Below are 13171 nucleotides of genomic sequence, written 5' to 3' on the forward strand. Positions count from 1 at the left end.
TTGAAAAATATTTTGGAATTATTTCATTAGCCATATCTGCAAACAAATTATATAAGGTAAACTAGTGCTATTTTCTTATTTAAATATGAAAATGACTGCAATAAACTGAAGTGGCACTATTTATAGTATAATTTTAAAGCCTAGTTTAGTGGTCTACAGACAGAATAAGTAAATTATAATTTTAGATTAGAACAAAGATCTTAAGAAGCAACCTGCTGTAGTACATTCTGGCAAAATACTAATAATGAAATAATAGTAAATTTGAGGGAAGCAAAAGGTGTTCAATCTGCAACTCCTCCCATCCACCACAAGGCAGTGGCTGTGGCTGGCTGGCTATAGCTAATCATCTATACATCAGCTGCCCTTGTCTCTTATAATCCTCTGTGAACTGTGTTAGAATATTTCTGTTCAAACAGGCCTCAAAGGAGGCTGAAGGAAGTTACAGTTACAGTCCGTAAGAAAGTCTATAAATATGAAGAATTTTCTGTGTGCTACAGAAAATCTGACCTGGGGCTTTTTGAGGTGTGTCACGAAGTGTAAAGGAGTCTTGTCATGGCCTATATGGATGACGAGAAAACAAGATCAGACCTCCCATAATATAGAGAGTAATTCTACTGTCCTCTGCACACCTGAGTAGGGGCCCTTCAGTTCCCGTCACCCACTGCCTGCCCACAGCACAAACCCACACTACATCATATGGATTCACAAATATTTAGTTAGCACCCAAGAGATAACAGGTACCACTCTGGGTCCTCAGTGTTCACTCAAAACTGAAAGGAGAACGATCCCCTAGCTGGTACATGATCTAGTAGACAAGATATGATTTTAGCAAGTAAACTGATAGACAAATGCATAAAATAAAATACTTGCAAGTCCTCTTAAGGAAAATAGGAGACAAATGGCATTTAAGCTGAGGCTTGACGGATAAGGAACCAATAATTTGAAGGCGACTGCAGATCTTTAAACTCAGATGTAACAGCTGCTATGGATGCCTGGAGACAGGTGGAGCTAGACAGTTGAGACTATGAAAGGACATTGGATGGGGGGGGATAGAATGTGAAAGACTGACTTGGAGGCCAGCAGAGCCACATATGCAGCACACACAGCCAAACACAAGGCTGTTATTCTACTGCTATTGGAAGCCATGTGTCATGCTCTAAATATTTGTGTCCTCCCAAAATTCACATATTGAAACCCAAAGCCCCAAAATGATGATATTTGAATATGGGGTTTTTGGGGGGTGATAAGGTCATAAGGGCATAGCTCTCATGAATGAGATTATTGCCCTTGTAAAAGAAAGCCCACAGATATCCATCCTGTCATGTGAGGTTACAATGAGAAGATGACTGCCTGTGAGGAAATGAGCCCTCAGCAGACATGAATCTGCCTTGATCTTAAACTTCCCAACCTCCAGATTGTGAGAAATATGTATATTCTGTTGTTTATAAACTACCTAGTTTATGGTATTTTGTTATAGCAGCCCAAGAAAACTAAAACACCATTCTAGGATTTTAAGGAAAGGGACTTCCCATTCTGCTTATATTTAAAAATATTATTCCTACTTCAACGACAAAACAAATTTTAAAATGGCAAGGACTTGAATAAACATTTTTCTAGAGAAGGTATACAGATGGCCAATAAGCACATGAAAATACTTATCATCATTAATCATTAGGGCAATACAAATCAAAACCACAATGAGATAGCTTCTCACACCTATAGGCTATCATCAAAAAAACAAAGCCCAAAACAGCAAATTACAAGCATTGGCTGGAATATGGAGAAACTGGAAACCTTGTGCATTGCTGATGGGAGTGTAAAATAGCTCAGCTACTGTGGAAAACATTACAGCAGTTCCTCCAAAAAGTAAGCCTAGAATGATCTAGCAATTCTATTTATGGCTAGATAATAAAAAAAATTTTATACAGAACTCAAACAGTTATTCATATAACAGTATTCATAACAGGATTAGGTAGGACAGACAAAAGGTGGAAACAACCCAAATGTCCATCAACAGATAAACTATGAGCAAAAAATATAAGGTGACGTGTGTGTGTGTATATGTGTGTGTGTATATGTGTGTGTGTGTGCAAGTGTGTGTGACAGAATCTTTTAGACTTGTAAAGTAAGGAAATTTCAGAAATATCCTGTTACAGGGATGAATTATACTGAATGTTGTATGATTCCACTTTTATGAGGTACCTAGAGTAGTCAGATTCATAGAGATAGCCCCTGATGGTTGCCAGGGGTTGAAGGAATGGGGAATGGAAGTTATTGTTTAATTATACAGAGTTTCAGTTGGGGGGATATAAAAGTTCTGGAGATAAATGATGGTGATGATTGTAAAACAATGGAAATGTACTTAATGCCACTGAATTGAACACTTTAAAATGGTAAAAATAATAAGTTTTATGTGTTTCATATTTTTCCACAATAAAAATATATTATTTTTATCTTAGTCACTTCTAGAATTTTTAGGAAATCAAGAATATTAATTGTGTCATTCAAATATTGTGTACCTCTATAGAATCTTTATTTTCTGACCTATTAGTTGTATGCTAATTATGATCTGCCAGTTTACTTAATATCCCTTTGTGATGTGTTAAAGGTATTTATTAATATTGAATTTTGAATATTTCTAGTTGTTTAACTTTCATTTCAACTTGTTCTTGATTAATCAAGAGGTTTTCTTTCACAACCTCCTGAGGATCTTAAACTGTGCTTATCTTAATTATTTACTTTATTTTTCATTGCTCTGGGAATTTCTTTACACATTTATTGTGAACTATAATTTAAAGTTAATTTTGTACCTCACTTTTGAAATGTTCATATGTAAATTTGCTTTAAGTGGGAATTAGGTTTTTGTTTATTTTGAAATTCATTTTTTATTATCTTTTCTCTACACCCAAGTCTGGATATTTTATAGTACCTTCAACTTGGTATTTTGGGGTCACTCAATTTCAAATAACATTTTATGTTGTTCACTTCAGGCTTTCTAGCTCATGGAAATCCTAGCCAGTTCCACTGTAGCCCTGATTCTTAGTATGTGCCTTTTCTGCTCTCAAGTTCTCTCCATGCAAGGGCCTCTTCAAAGGCCACCACTCCAGGCAGTTATCCCAGCTCTTCTCACTTTTGGTGCACACTGAGGAGTCCTATTTCATATCCACTTTTGTGTACTAACCCTGGTTCCAGATGCCTAGCCATGTGGGCTCTCACAGGGGTTATTTGAGCCCCTTTGTTCTTCAGGAGTGAAATTGCAGAAAGCTATTGTTTTTTTTTGTTTGTTTGTTTTGTTTTGTTTTTTGTTTGTTTCTGGGACTCTGCTTATCTCAGTGTGATGTTGTTTCTTTTCTTGCATATAAAATATAAGATGTTGATGAAACAAGATAATTTCCTTGACCTTTATGGAATTTGCAAAGGGGTTGATGTGTATACTCACCCCGCAGCTCTCAACCACTCACAGGATGGGGAGCACGCAGGTGAGCAGGTACAGGGGCCAGGACAAGTGCTTCTGGGCAGTGGCAGAAGTAGAACTCTGTGCAGCCCCAGGGAACCATCTGAGGGGATACCAATGAGCCCTGGAGCCACAGAGGGCATGTGTGTTACAGTGTGTTCTTTTAGCTTTGCTGTCCATGGATGGTCAAGTGAGCGTTTCAGAGCTCAGTGGAGGGTCAGGGTGACAGCCTTTTGTATCTACCATCTTGGTACCCAAGTACTTGCCCAGCATCCAGGAAGAATCAGGTCACTTAAGTAAATTGAAGGATGGTGAATGTGGAGAATTTTACTGAATTGTAGAAGTGGCTCTCAGCAGGAAGGAGAGCTGGAAAGGAGATGGAGTGGGAAGGCAGTCTTCCGCTGAAGTTTGGCCATTTCCAGCTGAACTCTTCTCTGAAGTCTCACCGTCAAGTCATCCCTCTGAAGTTAAGCTGCTTCTCTCTGATGTCTGGCTGCTTCTTCTTTTATCTCCTTTTCTGCCACTCTGCCAGAGTAGCCTGGGTTTTTTTTTTGTTTTGTTTTGTTTTTTTTGTACAGGAAGGGGATTGGGATGGGCCAGGGTGGTTCTGGAAAAGGCAATATTCAGGCAGGAAAACAGGAATGCCTGTTCTCGCTTTGGGCTGTGGGTCTAAACCAGGGTTCACACCAGGTTGAGGGTGTGGCTGTCACTGGTAACCGTCTTCTTCTACCCAGTATTTCCCTGCCTCCTGTTCATATCATTTTGTTATTATTTATTTAAAACTTGTATTTTAAAAAATTCTACAGGTTCATATACAGAATAATCTGGGCATATATATACAGGAAACCATAATGTTAACAATGCTTATCCCTAGGAACATTAGTGTAGGGGTAAAGGAAAAACTTCCCTTTTATCCTCAGAAGTTTCACTGAAAAATCAACTCACAAAAAGCAGATTAATTAGTTTTTCTAAAACCGTGAAAATTCATTAATGTGCATGGGGTAGAATCACAGACAGTTGCCCAATATCCCCAAGGGTACAGACGCTGAAAGTGTGGATAATTTTAGGAGGGTAGTAAATGATTTTCAGGATAATTAAATACACTTGAAGAACATACAGTGATCTGGGGCAAATTCTGTTGGGCCTGCAGAGTGGGCAATGCTTTGTGAAAAATTTTCTCTAGGTTTATTGATAAACTTCAGTCTTTTTTCTGGGATATGAATTCAGTTAATGGAAACTCAGGGAAGGGAGGAGTAGTCATTATTTTCTTCTTTGGTAGGTCCAGAGTTTAGGCAGATAAAGGAATTACAGCAAACAGCTTCATACTGTCTTTAGGAGAGGTAGAAAAGGGGAAGGAAAAACAATTATCCTTAGTGGGTCCCTCTGGTCTTATGTAGAGAGAGAAAAACATCCTTTCCAGCATCTGTTGATCTCTAAGGGCCTTTAATTCAAAATACTCATTATACAAGGGAGCCATGTTTTGGGGTGAGGTTCACTGTGCTCCATCAGTATTCACACTGATTCCTACGTCTTCCAGAAACCAACCTTCCTCCACTTTCTGTGTCCTGGGGAAGTAAGTAAAAGGCTGCAATGATATGTAGCTCCCAGCTTTCACCATCCAGTCCAATAGCTGCTATAAACTACAAGACTTAAAATACTTGCTGCTCAGATCACTCACACTTGGACATCAGAGAACAACTGTAACTACTTCTACAGCTGTTTCAGGAGTTTGTTTAGGTAAAGAAATTTTTACTTTGAATTTTGTTTCTTTCTTTCTCTCATTTTTGCCTTTTCATTCTTACTTTTTGTTTGTTTGCTTGTTTTGCTTCAGTTTTCATGACATAAATACTGGGGAAATTTAAATGGGCTAAACCATGAAGTACCTAGAAAAATAATTTCAGGAAGACCACAAAATAAGAAATAGCAAATGGGGCTGGGCGCTGTGGCTCATGACTGTAATCCCAGCACTTTGGGAGGCTGAGACGGGTAGATCACAAGGTCAAGAGATTGAGACCATCCTGGCCAACATGGTGAAACCCCGTCTCTACTAAAAATGCAAAAATTAACGGGGCATGGTGGCATGTGCCTATAGTCCCAGTTACTAGGGAGGCTGAGGCAGGAGAATCGCTTGAACCCAGAAAGCAGAGGTTGCAGTAAGTCCTGATTGCACCACTGCACTCCAGACTGGTGACAGAGTGAGACTCCAGCAAGAAAAAAAAAAAGAAAGAAGAAAGAAAGAAAGAAAGAAAGAAAGAAAGAAAGAAAGAAAGAAAGAAAGAAAGAAAGAAAGAAAGAAAGAAAGAAAGAAAGAGAAAGAGAGAGAAAGAGCAAACTGTGATAAGAAAGAAAGAAAGAAAGAAAGAGAAAGAAAGAAAGAGAAAGAAAGAAAGAAAGAAAGAAAGAAAGAAAGAAAGAAAGAAAGAAAGAAAGAAAGAGAAAGAAACAGCAAACAGTGATATTATGAAATATGTATTTGGCTTTCTGGTGCATAGCTCCAAAAATTCTTGAAACCTCTGAAGTGATTAAAGCATCTTTTGCCTGCTAATCAGTTCAAGGTATGATTAGAAGGTTGGGACTTTCACTCCCTCCCTCCAATCTGAAGGGAGAAAAGATTGATCATCAATGAACAATGATATAATAAATCATGCCTATATAATGAAGCCTTCATAAAAACCTAAAAGGACTGGATTCCAGGAGTTTCCAGACAGCTGACCATGTAAAAGTGCCTGGAGAGTGGCCACTATGAGAAAGCAAGGAAGCTCCATGCCCCTCCCCGTGCCTTGTTCCATACGTTTCTCCCATCTTGCTGTTCTGCTGTGTCCTTGGTAATATGCTTTATAATAAATGTGTAAACCTAAGTAAAGTTCTTTCCTGAGTTCTGTGAGCTGCACTAGCAATTAATAGAACTTGAGGAGGGGTGTGTGAGAACCCCTGATTTACAGCCAGCTAGTCAGAAGTATCAGTGGCAACCTACTACAATCACGCACCATTGTAAGTTCACATCCATCAATAATACAGTGCATATGTAATGGTGGCCCCATAATGGTGCTGAAAATGTCAGCCTGGTGCCTAGTGACTTCCTGATATTGTTGTAGAACAAAACATTATCTTTTTTATGTTTATATATGTTTTAATAAATACTTAGCATTGTGTTACAACTGCCTACAATATCCAGTAGAGTAACATGCTGTACAGATATGCAGCCTAGGAGCAATAATATTCGATGCCATATTGATACCAGTGGGCTGGGGGAGGTCCCTAAATGTCAGTGGGACTTCAACCCCAGCTGGTACCCAGGCTGTTCACATCATTGCAAGAAGAAATTTAAAGACAATTTGGAAAATAGTGAAAGTACAGAGTTTTATTGCAAAGTGAAAATGACAAATTGAAGAATTGGGAGCGTGGATGTACTCAAGAAAGTGCCACACAGCAGGGTTAGGGACTTGTAGCTTTATGAGTTTCTTTAACCTGGGGAATATTCATGAAGATTCCTGGATAAAGGTGAAGATTTCTTAGAACTGTCATGGTGCTGATGGGTGTGTGAGTCAGTATGTTAATGAGCATATACTGAGGTCCTCTAAGGTCAAATCCAGCAACACGTTGGGTCCAGTGCATCTTATCTAGTTTGCCCCATCCCCTGTCTTTTTAGGGTCATATCAGCCCCTAGCTTCTGCAGCTATTTCAATAATTTCTTTTTGCTAGTCAGGTGAAACTGCTGCCTGGAATTTTCTGTTCTCCTGTACCCACCCTGTATTATTCCTATCTCAATATTATGGCTTAGGTAGGTACTAGGTTATATCACCCAAGTTTGTATAAAACACTCTATGGTGTTCATGCAATGATGAAATCACCTAACAACACATTTTTCAGAAAGCGTCCCAGTCATTAAGTGACACATGACCATACTTGAGACTGGCCTTTGAGGTAGGGACAGTCTTGTGGGTCTCAGCCTTTAACCTGTGTGATCTGATGCTATCTCCAGGTAGATACTATCAGAATTGAATTGAATTCCAGGACACCCAGCTGAAGTCCACTGGCAAATTTCTTGCGCCCCAGAGGGAGAAATCCCTACATATTTTGGTGACCAGAAGTGAATTATTCTGTGATTAGTGAGAAGAGAAAGAAAAAGAAAAAGAAAATTTTTTCTCCTATTTTTGACACAATCTAATAAATAATCTAACTTATTTCTAACAAAATAAGTTATTTAATTCCTAGATCCAGATTCCCAGTCTGGAGCTACAGACTGAACAGAGGGAGATCAGAGAGATAAAAAAAAGTCCCAACTTACATCACAGAAGCCCTGATGGTGGGAGCTCATGTCAGGGCCAAAGCTGCTGAATTAGTTTTAGATAAAACCTTGTGTTTATTCAGAAGAGGTCAGGGGCAATATAAAGGCACAGAAATTGTTAGATTCAAGAGCCATCTGGAGTGTAGAAACACTAGGATAGGGTAATGAATTGAATATTGCAATGTAAGAATTCAGCAAGAGACAAAAGGACGACTTGATATTTGACAATATTTGGAAGAAGACTGGAATTGGCAGGACTGGATATGGGAAGATATTTTTAATTTAAAATTTATGAAATGTATGTGAAATTTCTGTCTGAACCAGACTTAAATAAGGCCTTGCTTAACTCTTATATGGTGGAATTCTATGATATATCGAGATAAGTATACTACCATTTATTATGAAAGCTGCTTTTCAGAATTGAAAATAATGGGGTCAGAGGAACTAACTTCAAGCAATAGCTGTGTGATTTTAAAACTCCATGACTCACTAATTTTTTAGGCCTTGTTCTGTTTTGCCATTAATTTTAATGGCAAAAGCCACAATTACTTTTTTACCAACATAACACCAAAAAAGTGAATATATTACCTATCCTAATGTTCTCAACAAAACATTACCTATTCTAAAAATAGTACCTATGTCTAAATATATTACCTATTCTAAAAATATTACCTATTCTAACATAATTACCTACTCTAAAATATTACCTATCTCTAAAAAATTACCTTTTCAATGTTTGCAACAAAAATGTTGTGAAAATGGAATAAGGTAAAGAACATTGCAACATTTGTATAATGCTTTTTCCTCATGCCATTCCTATCTTCCTTTTCTCCTTCATAATAAATACTGCTTGTGTGACCTGAAAAGACACATGAGAAAAAGTTTAAGGATACATGTATATTTCTTTACAAATGACAAATTTAGCATAGTACAGTATGATTTGCCGAAGGAAGGAGAGAAATCAGTCATATTTTTTTAAGTACCAGAATCGTGAAACATATATTACTTTAATCAGAAATTTAAAAAAAAAAAAAACAGAATCAATTTGGGAAAAATCTAGAGCACCAAAAATGTCTAACAGAGGTAGATATCTATCATTTTGCTCTCCCTATTTATCTCATATTTCCTGTCCCAAAATAGTGTCAAATCTTTTAAAGTACAATTCATGCATTAACTGTGTAATTTCCTAACTGGTTGTTTCCAGAAAATATGATTGAAATTCATTCTAATATAAGCAGCTAAAACTGGAAATGCCCTGTTCCTAGTGTTGTTTCCCTTCCATGTCAGAGCTGGCAAGTAAACTTAGAATAACTTCAGAATCACTGATTAATCTAAAACAGTTTCTTCACCATGGTTTACCTGTCAGTTTATTGCTTCAATAATGCAGTTTAACAAACCACCCAAAACCTCAATGGCTTACAACAACAAGCATTTATGCTCATGCCTCTGGGTTCGTGGTTTGGTGACAGTTGGACCCATCTAGGCTGGGTGGGTTGGCTAATTCTGGTTCAGGCTGAGGGTCAGCTCATTTTGGCTCCAGACTACAGTTCAGTTCAATTTATTTCCACATATACTTGATCTGGGGCCTAATATGGGAGGGCAATGGCTCCCAAGGGCCTATTCTTCTCATGGTAGATCATGGGTAGAAGGAACCAAGCCACACTGGACAAGTACATTTGAAGACTCCACTTGTATTACCTCTGCTAATCATTCTATTGGCTAAAGCAAGTCACATGGCCAAGCTAAACATCAATGGATCAGGAAAGTACACGCAACAGTGAGAGAAAATGGGACTGAATATTTGACAAACACAGTCCACCCTATCATGTCATGTTTGCAAAATTGCATATATTTTGTGGAAACATTGTCTTATAACTATTTATATCACTCTAGAAATCCTAAATTGGAGTCCTAGTGTAACATAAATATAGTGTAGATATAAGACCTATTTTAAAATCTAAGGACACCTGGTCTTAGCCCAGAGAAATAGAATAATCTTCCTATTAAAAGGTATTTCAGAAAAGAATGATGTTTTATTTTCCATCAAGACTGTATATACAGAAAATCACTGGGATGTTCTAATAGTTGTTTTATATGTATATTGTCCTCTGATACATGTGAAATTAATGGTATATTAATATAGAGTAAATGAAAAAAATCTTTCATTACATAGTATGAAGCTAGCCTGTGGGGTTCATTGCCACAAGAAGTCCTGGAATCAAATACTGTGGCTAGAATTTTGAAAGCTGTTGGAAAATTTTATGATGACTAATGGCATTCATCATTATTCATGCCAAGCTCCAGGTAATGAACTCTCCCACTTGAGGCTCTGACTGATCACCTCGTGGGTCGAATGGAATGGTCCCCTTTGTGTAGCTAAACAATAGACTATTCATTTGGGAACATCCATAAGATTGAAAAATGGATAAAAGATGAATATTGGAGACTCCCAAAAATCATATTATGCTTCTACATTTTTATATGGTAAGAGCACTCTTATCTATCACTACCAAAACTGTTTTTTGTTATTATATATTAGACCAATTGCCTTTGATCACTCTGAAGGGAAAAGATATTAAAATTGCACTTATTTCACAACTGTATGTAAATAGACAATCCATTTTTATTGCAGAATTCCAAGTAAAGCCTCAAACTCTCAAAGATAAAGAAAAATCTTTGCTTTTTTTAAGATTTATATTAGGATTAATCTAACTATTAATTCCTATAGTTTCAAGTACAATTTTGCTTTGCTTACAGTAAATTCTCCACTCCCCAAGGAAATACAGGAATAAATGCAAATGTTAATGTTTGCTTCTAGGTTAAGAATACAACAGCATTTCTCTATCTGTATTATGAAGTGGAAAGATAGCAATAAATTAAACAGGATAAAGACAACTTTTCAGTGCCTTTTAAATTGTTTTTCACAGTGTTTTTATTTTTATTTTTAATTTTGGAAAGATTGCAATCAGCAGAAAAACAAATACGTTTACATTTTAGTACAAATAGAAAGTTTACCCTTAAGCCAGAATATACATTATCTGCTAGTTTGAATATGTAACCCCTGTTAGTTACATTAATGGTTTTATTTTAGTAAAAGTTACTTTCATGGGTAGGGTAACAATTTCATCTTTTATATATAGACAAGGGAAGCAGAACATATGAAATCCTTCAAATTATTTTGAATCATTTATTATTATCAGTAATTCTACGAATAAAAATACATAGTTGAGGGGAGAGGGTTTGAGGTAAATTAGAAAAGAAGTAATACAAATGAGAGAAAGATTGATGAGGTATCCAGTCTTAGACAAAATACAAAATACAAAGCAGAGCTAAAGTCAGTTCTTAAAAAACAGAGTTGACATTTAGCTAAAAGCCTGTGAAAATTTACATGTCTATTCATACTTAGAGGTATGAAAATAATGTTATAGAAATGATTATTTTTTTCTAATTTTACAGATGTAGTTCAAAAGCATTTACATCTTAAAACTTTAGTAGGAGTTTATTTCTAGCTACATAATCCAGATTGTTAGTTGGATTACTTTTATTTGACAATATAAGAATCTATTAGGAATTTGTAGCCCCTCATTAATTTCATAAAAGTGAAAAGAAACATAGCACTCATAATTCTCTATTAGAATACAAAACATGCTTGACTTTCAATAGGTCTGTTTTGATTATCAAACTGATCACAGAAGTCTGTGGACTAAAGTAGCTTGTAATTTTTTTGAGACATAAGTTTAACAGATGGGATGTGGTGGAACTGTTACTTAGGTCACCAAGATGGATGCAGCTATCTAGTGTCATATGTCTGAGGGAATGTGGCTGGGAATGCCAAAAAAGTTGGCATTTGAATCATAGTTGTTCTTTGCTGCAGACGAGCTACTCACAGGATCTAGAACAGGAAAAAAGTAACTTCTCCCTTCTTGCTGCCCTCAATGTACAGACTATTTCTTTTACTAAGTACCTAACAATACCTCAGCTAAGAAGGGAGTCCAGGCAACTACAGAGATGAAGCCTCAGCATCATCACAGGAAGGGTATAGAAGCTGGAATTGGTTATAACAGAGGAATGACAATTCAAAACCTTGTTTAGTTTCCATGGGGGGGCGGAATTTCATTACTAATAATATAACAGCTGTAGAAGGTGAATGTATGTAAAGAAGTGATGGTATTTGAAGATACGGGGAGTTCATAATGTATGCAGGGATATATTGCATAAAATCTGAATTTTTAATCAGTTTATGAAAACTGACTCTCCTATTATATATTAGATCACTCTGAGTTTGCTAAAGAATCACACTTTTAAGCATGTACACAATACGGAAGTTTCAAAATCAACTATTGCTGTCAAATTGAATCATCAACTTTTACTCTCCTGTTTTTAAAACTGCCATTATTTTATATTGATAAAGTAATATGTAGTCATGATATTTTATAGAAAATCAGCATATATAGTAAAGATAAATATAAAAATTAAAACTGTAACTTCAGAAGAGTGAAATAACTTCTGATACATAATAGATGCAATATTTTATTTTTTTCTCCGATTACATTTTGTAATTGGTCATTGGTGGTACACAGGATAACTACTTTATATCTAGGAGCTCTATTAAATCCTTTCATCAACCCTATTTATTTTCAGGATTCTAAGTAGAAAATCATGCTGTCTATGAAACAATTGGAATTCTGTCATCTTTTAAAAATTATACCACTGCTGCTTCTTCATATTTTATTTAATTTGCCAGAACATAAACAAACATTATACTTTTTTTAGTAAATTGAGATGACTCTTGGAATTAACTTTTTACCATGTTTACTTGTGTTACTCTTATAGTTTTTAAACTATTTGTTAGGCACAGGTAACTCATGATAAAGATACCAAGCAAAAATACTAGTTAATATTGAGTGCTTACAAAGTGCTGGTCACTGAGCTTTCACATAGATTATTCTAATACTAAATCTTCACATTTATCCTTTGAGGTAGGGTTTGCAGTTGTGTAAATTATGAATCAGAGGTCCAAATGAACTTGAAGTTCTTGCTTAGGCCACTTTAATCCCTAGCCATGCCCTATTTAGAGTGATCTAGACTCTTCTTAAATATTGTGTAACACATTCCTCTGAGAACTTAGAAAGGAGTGTCGATTAGATACTAATAGTTCATGACAGTTTTATGGAGGTTTTAAAGATGGTATTTTGAGAGTTGAGAACAATCTAGACAGCTTCTCTCTAATAAGATAGTGGTGTGAAGAGGTCAGGACTTGGGAGAAACAATAGTTAGACTAATCTAACTGAAGCAGAGTGTTTATAAAGAAGAATCACGATATTGGGCAGATTAGGAAAATCATGAATGCTAACCTAAGGCTTTATTTTTTTTACTTTATAAGTAATGGAGAATGACAGAGAAGACAAAACATTATGGAATAATAACCC

Source organism: Callithrix jacchus, chromosome 3 (genome assembly GCF_049354715.1).
Source record: "Callithrix jacchus isolate 240 chromosome 3, calJac240_pri, whole genome shotgun sequence".
Classification (NCBI taxonomy): domain Eukaryota; kingdom Metazoa; phylum Chordata; class Mammalia; order Primates; family Cebidae; genus Callithrix; species Callithrix jacchus.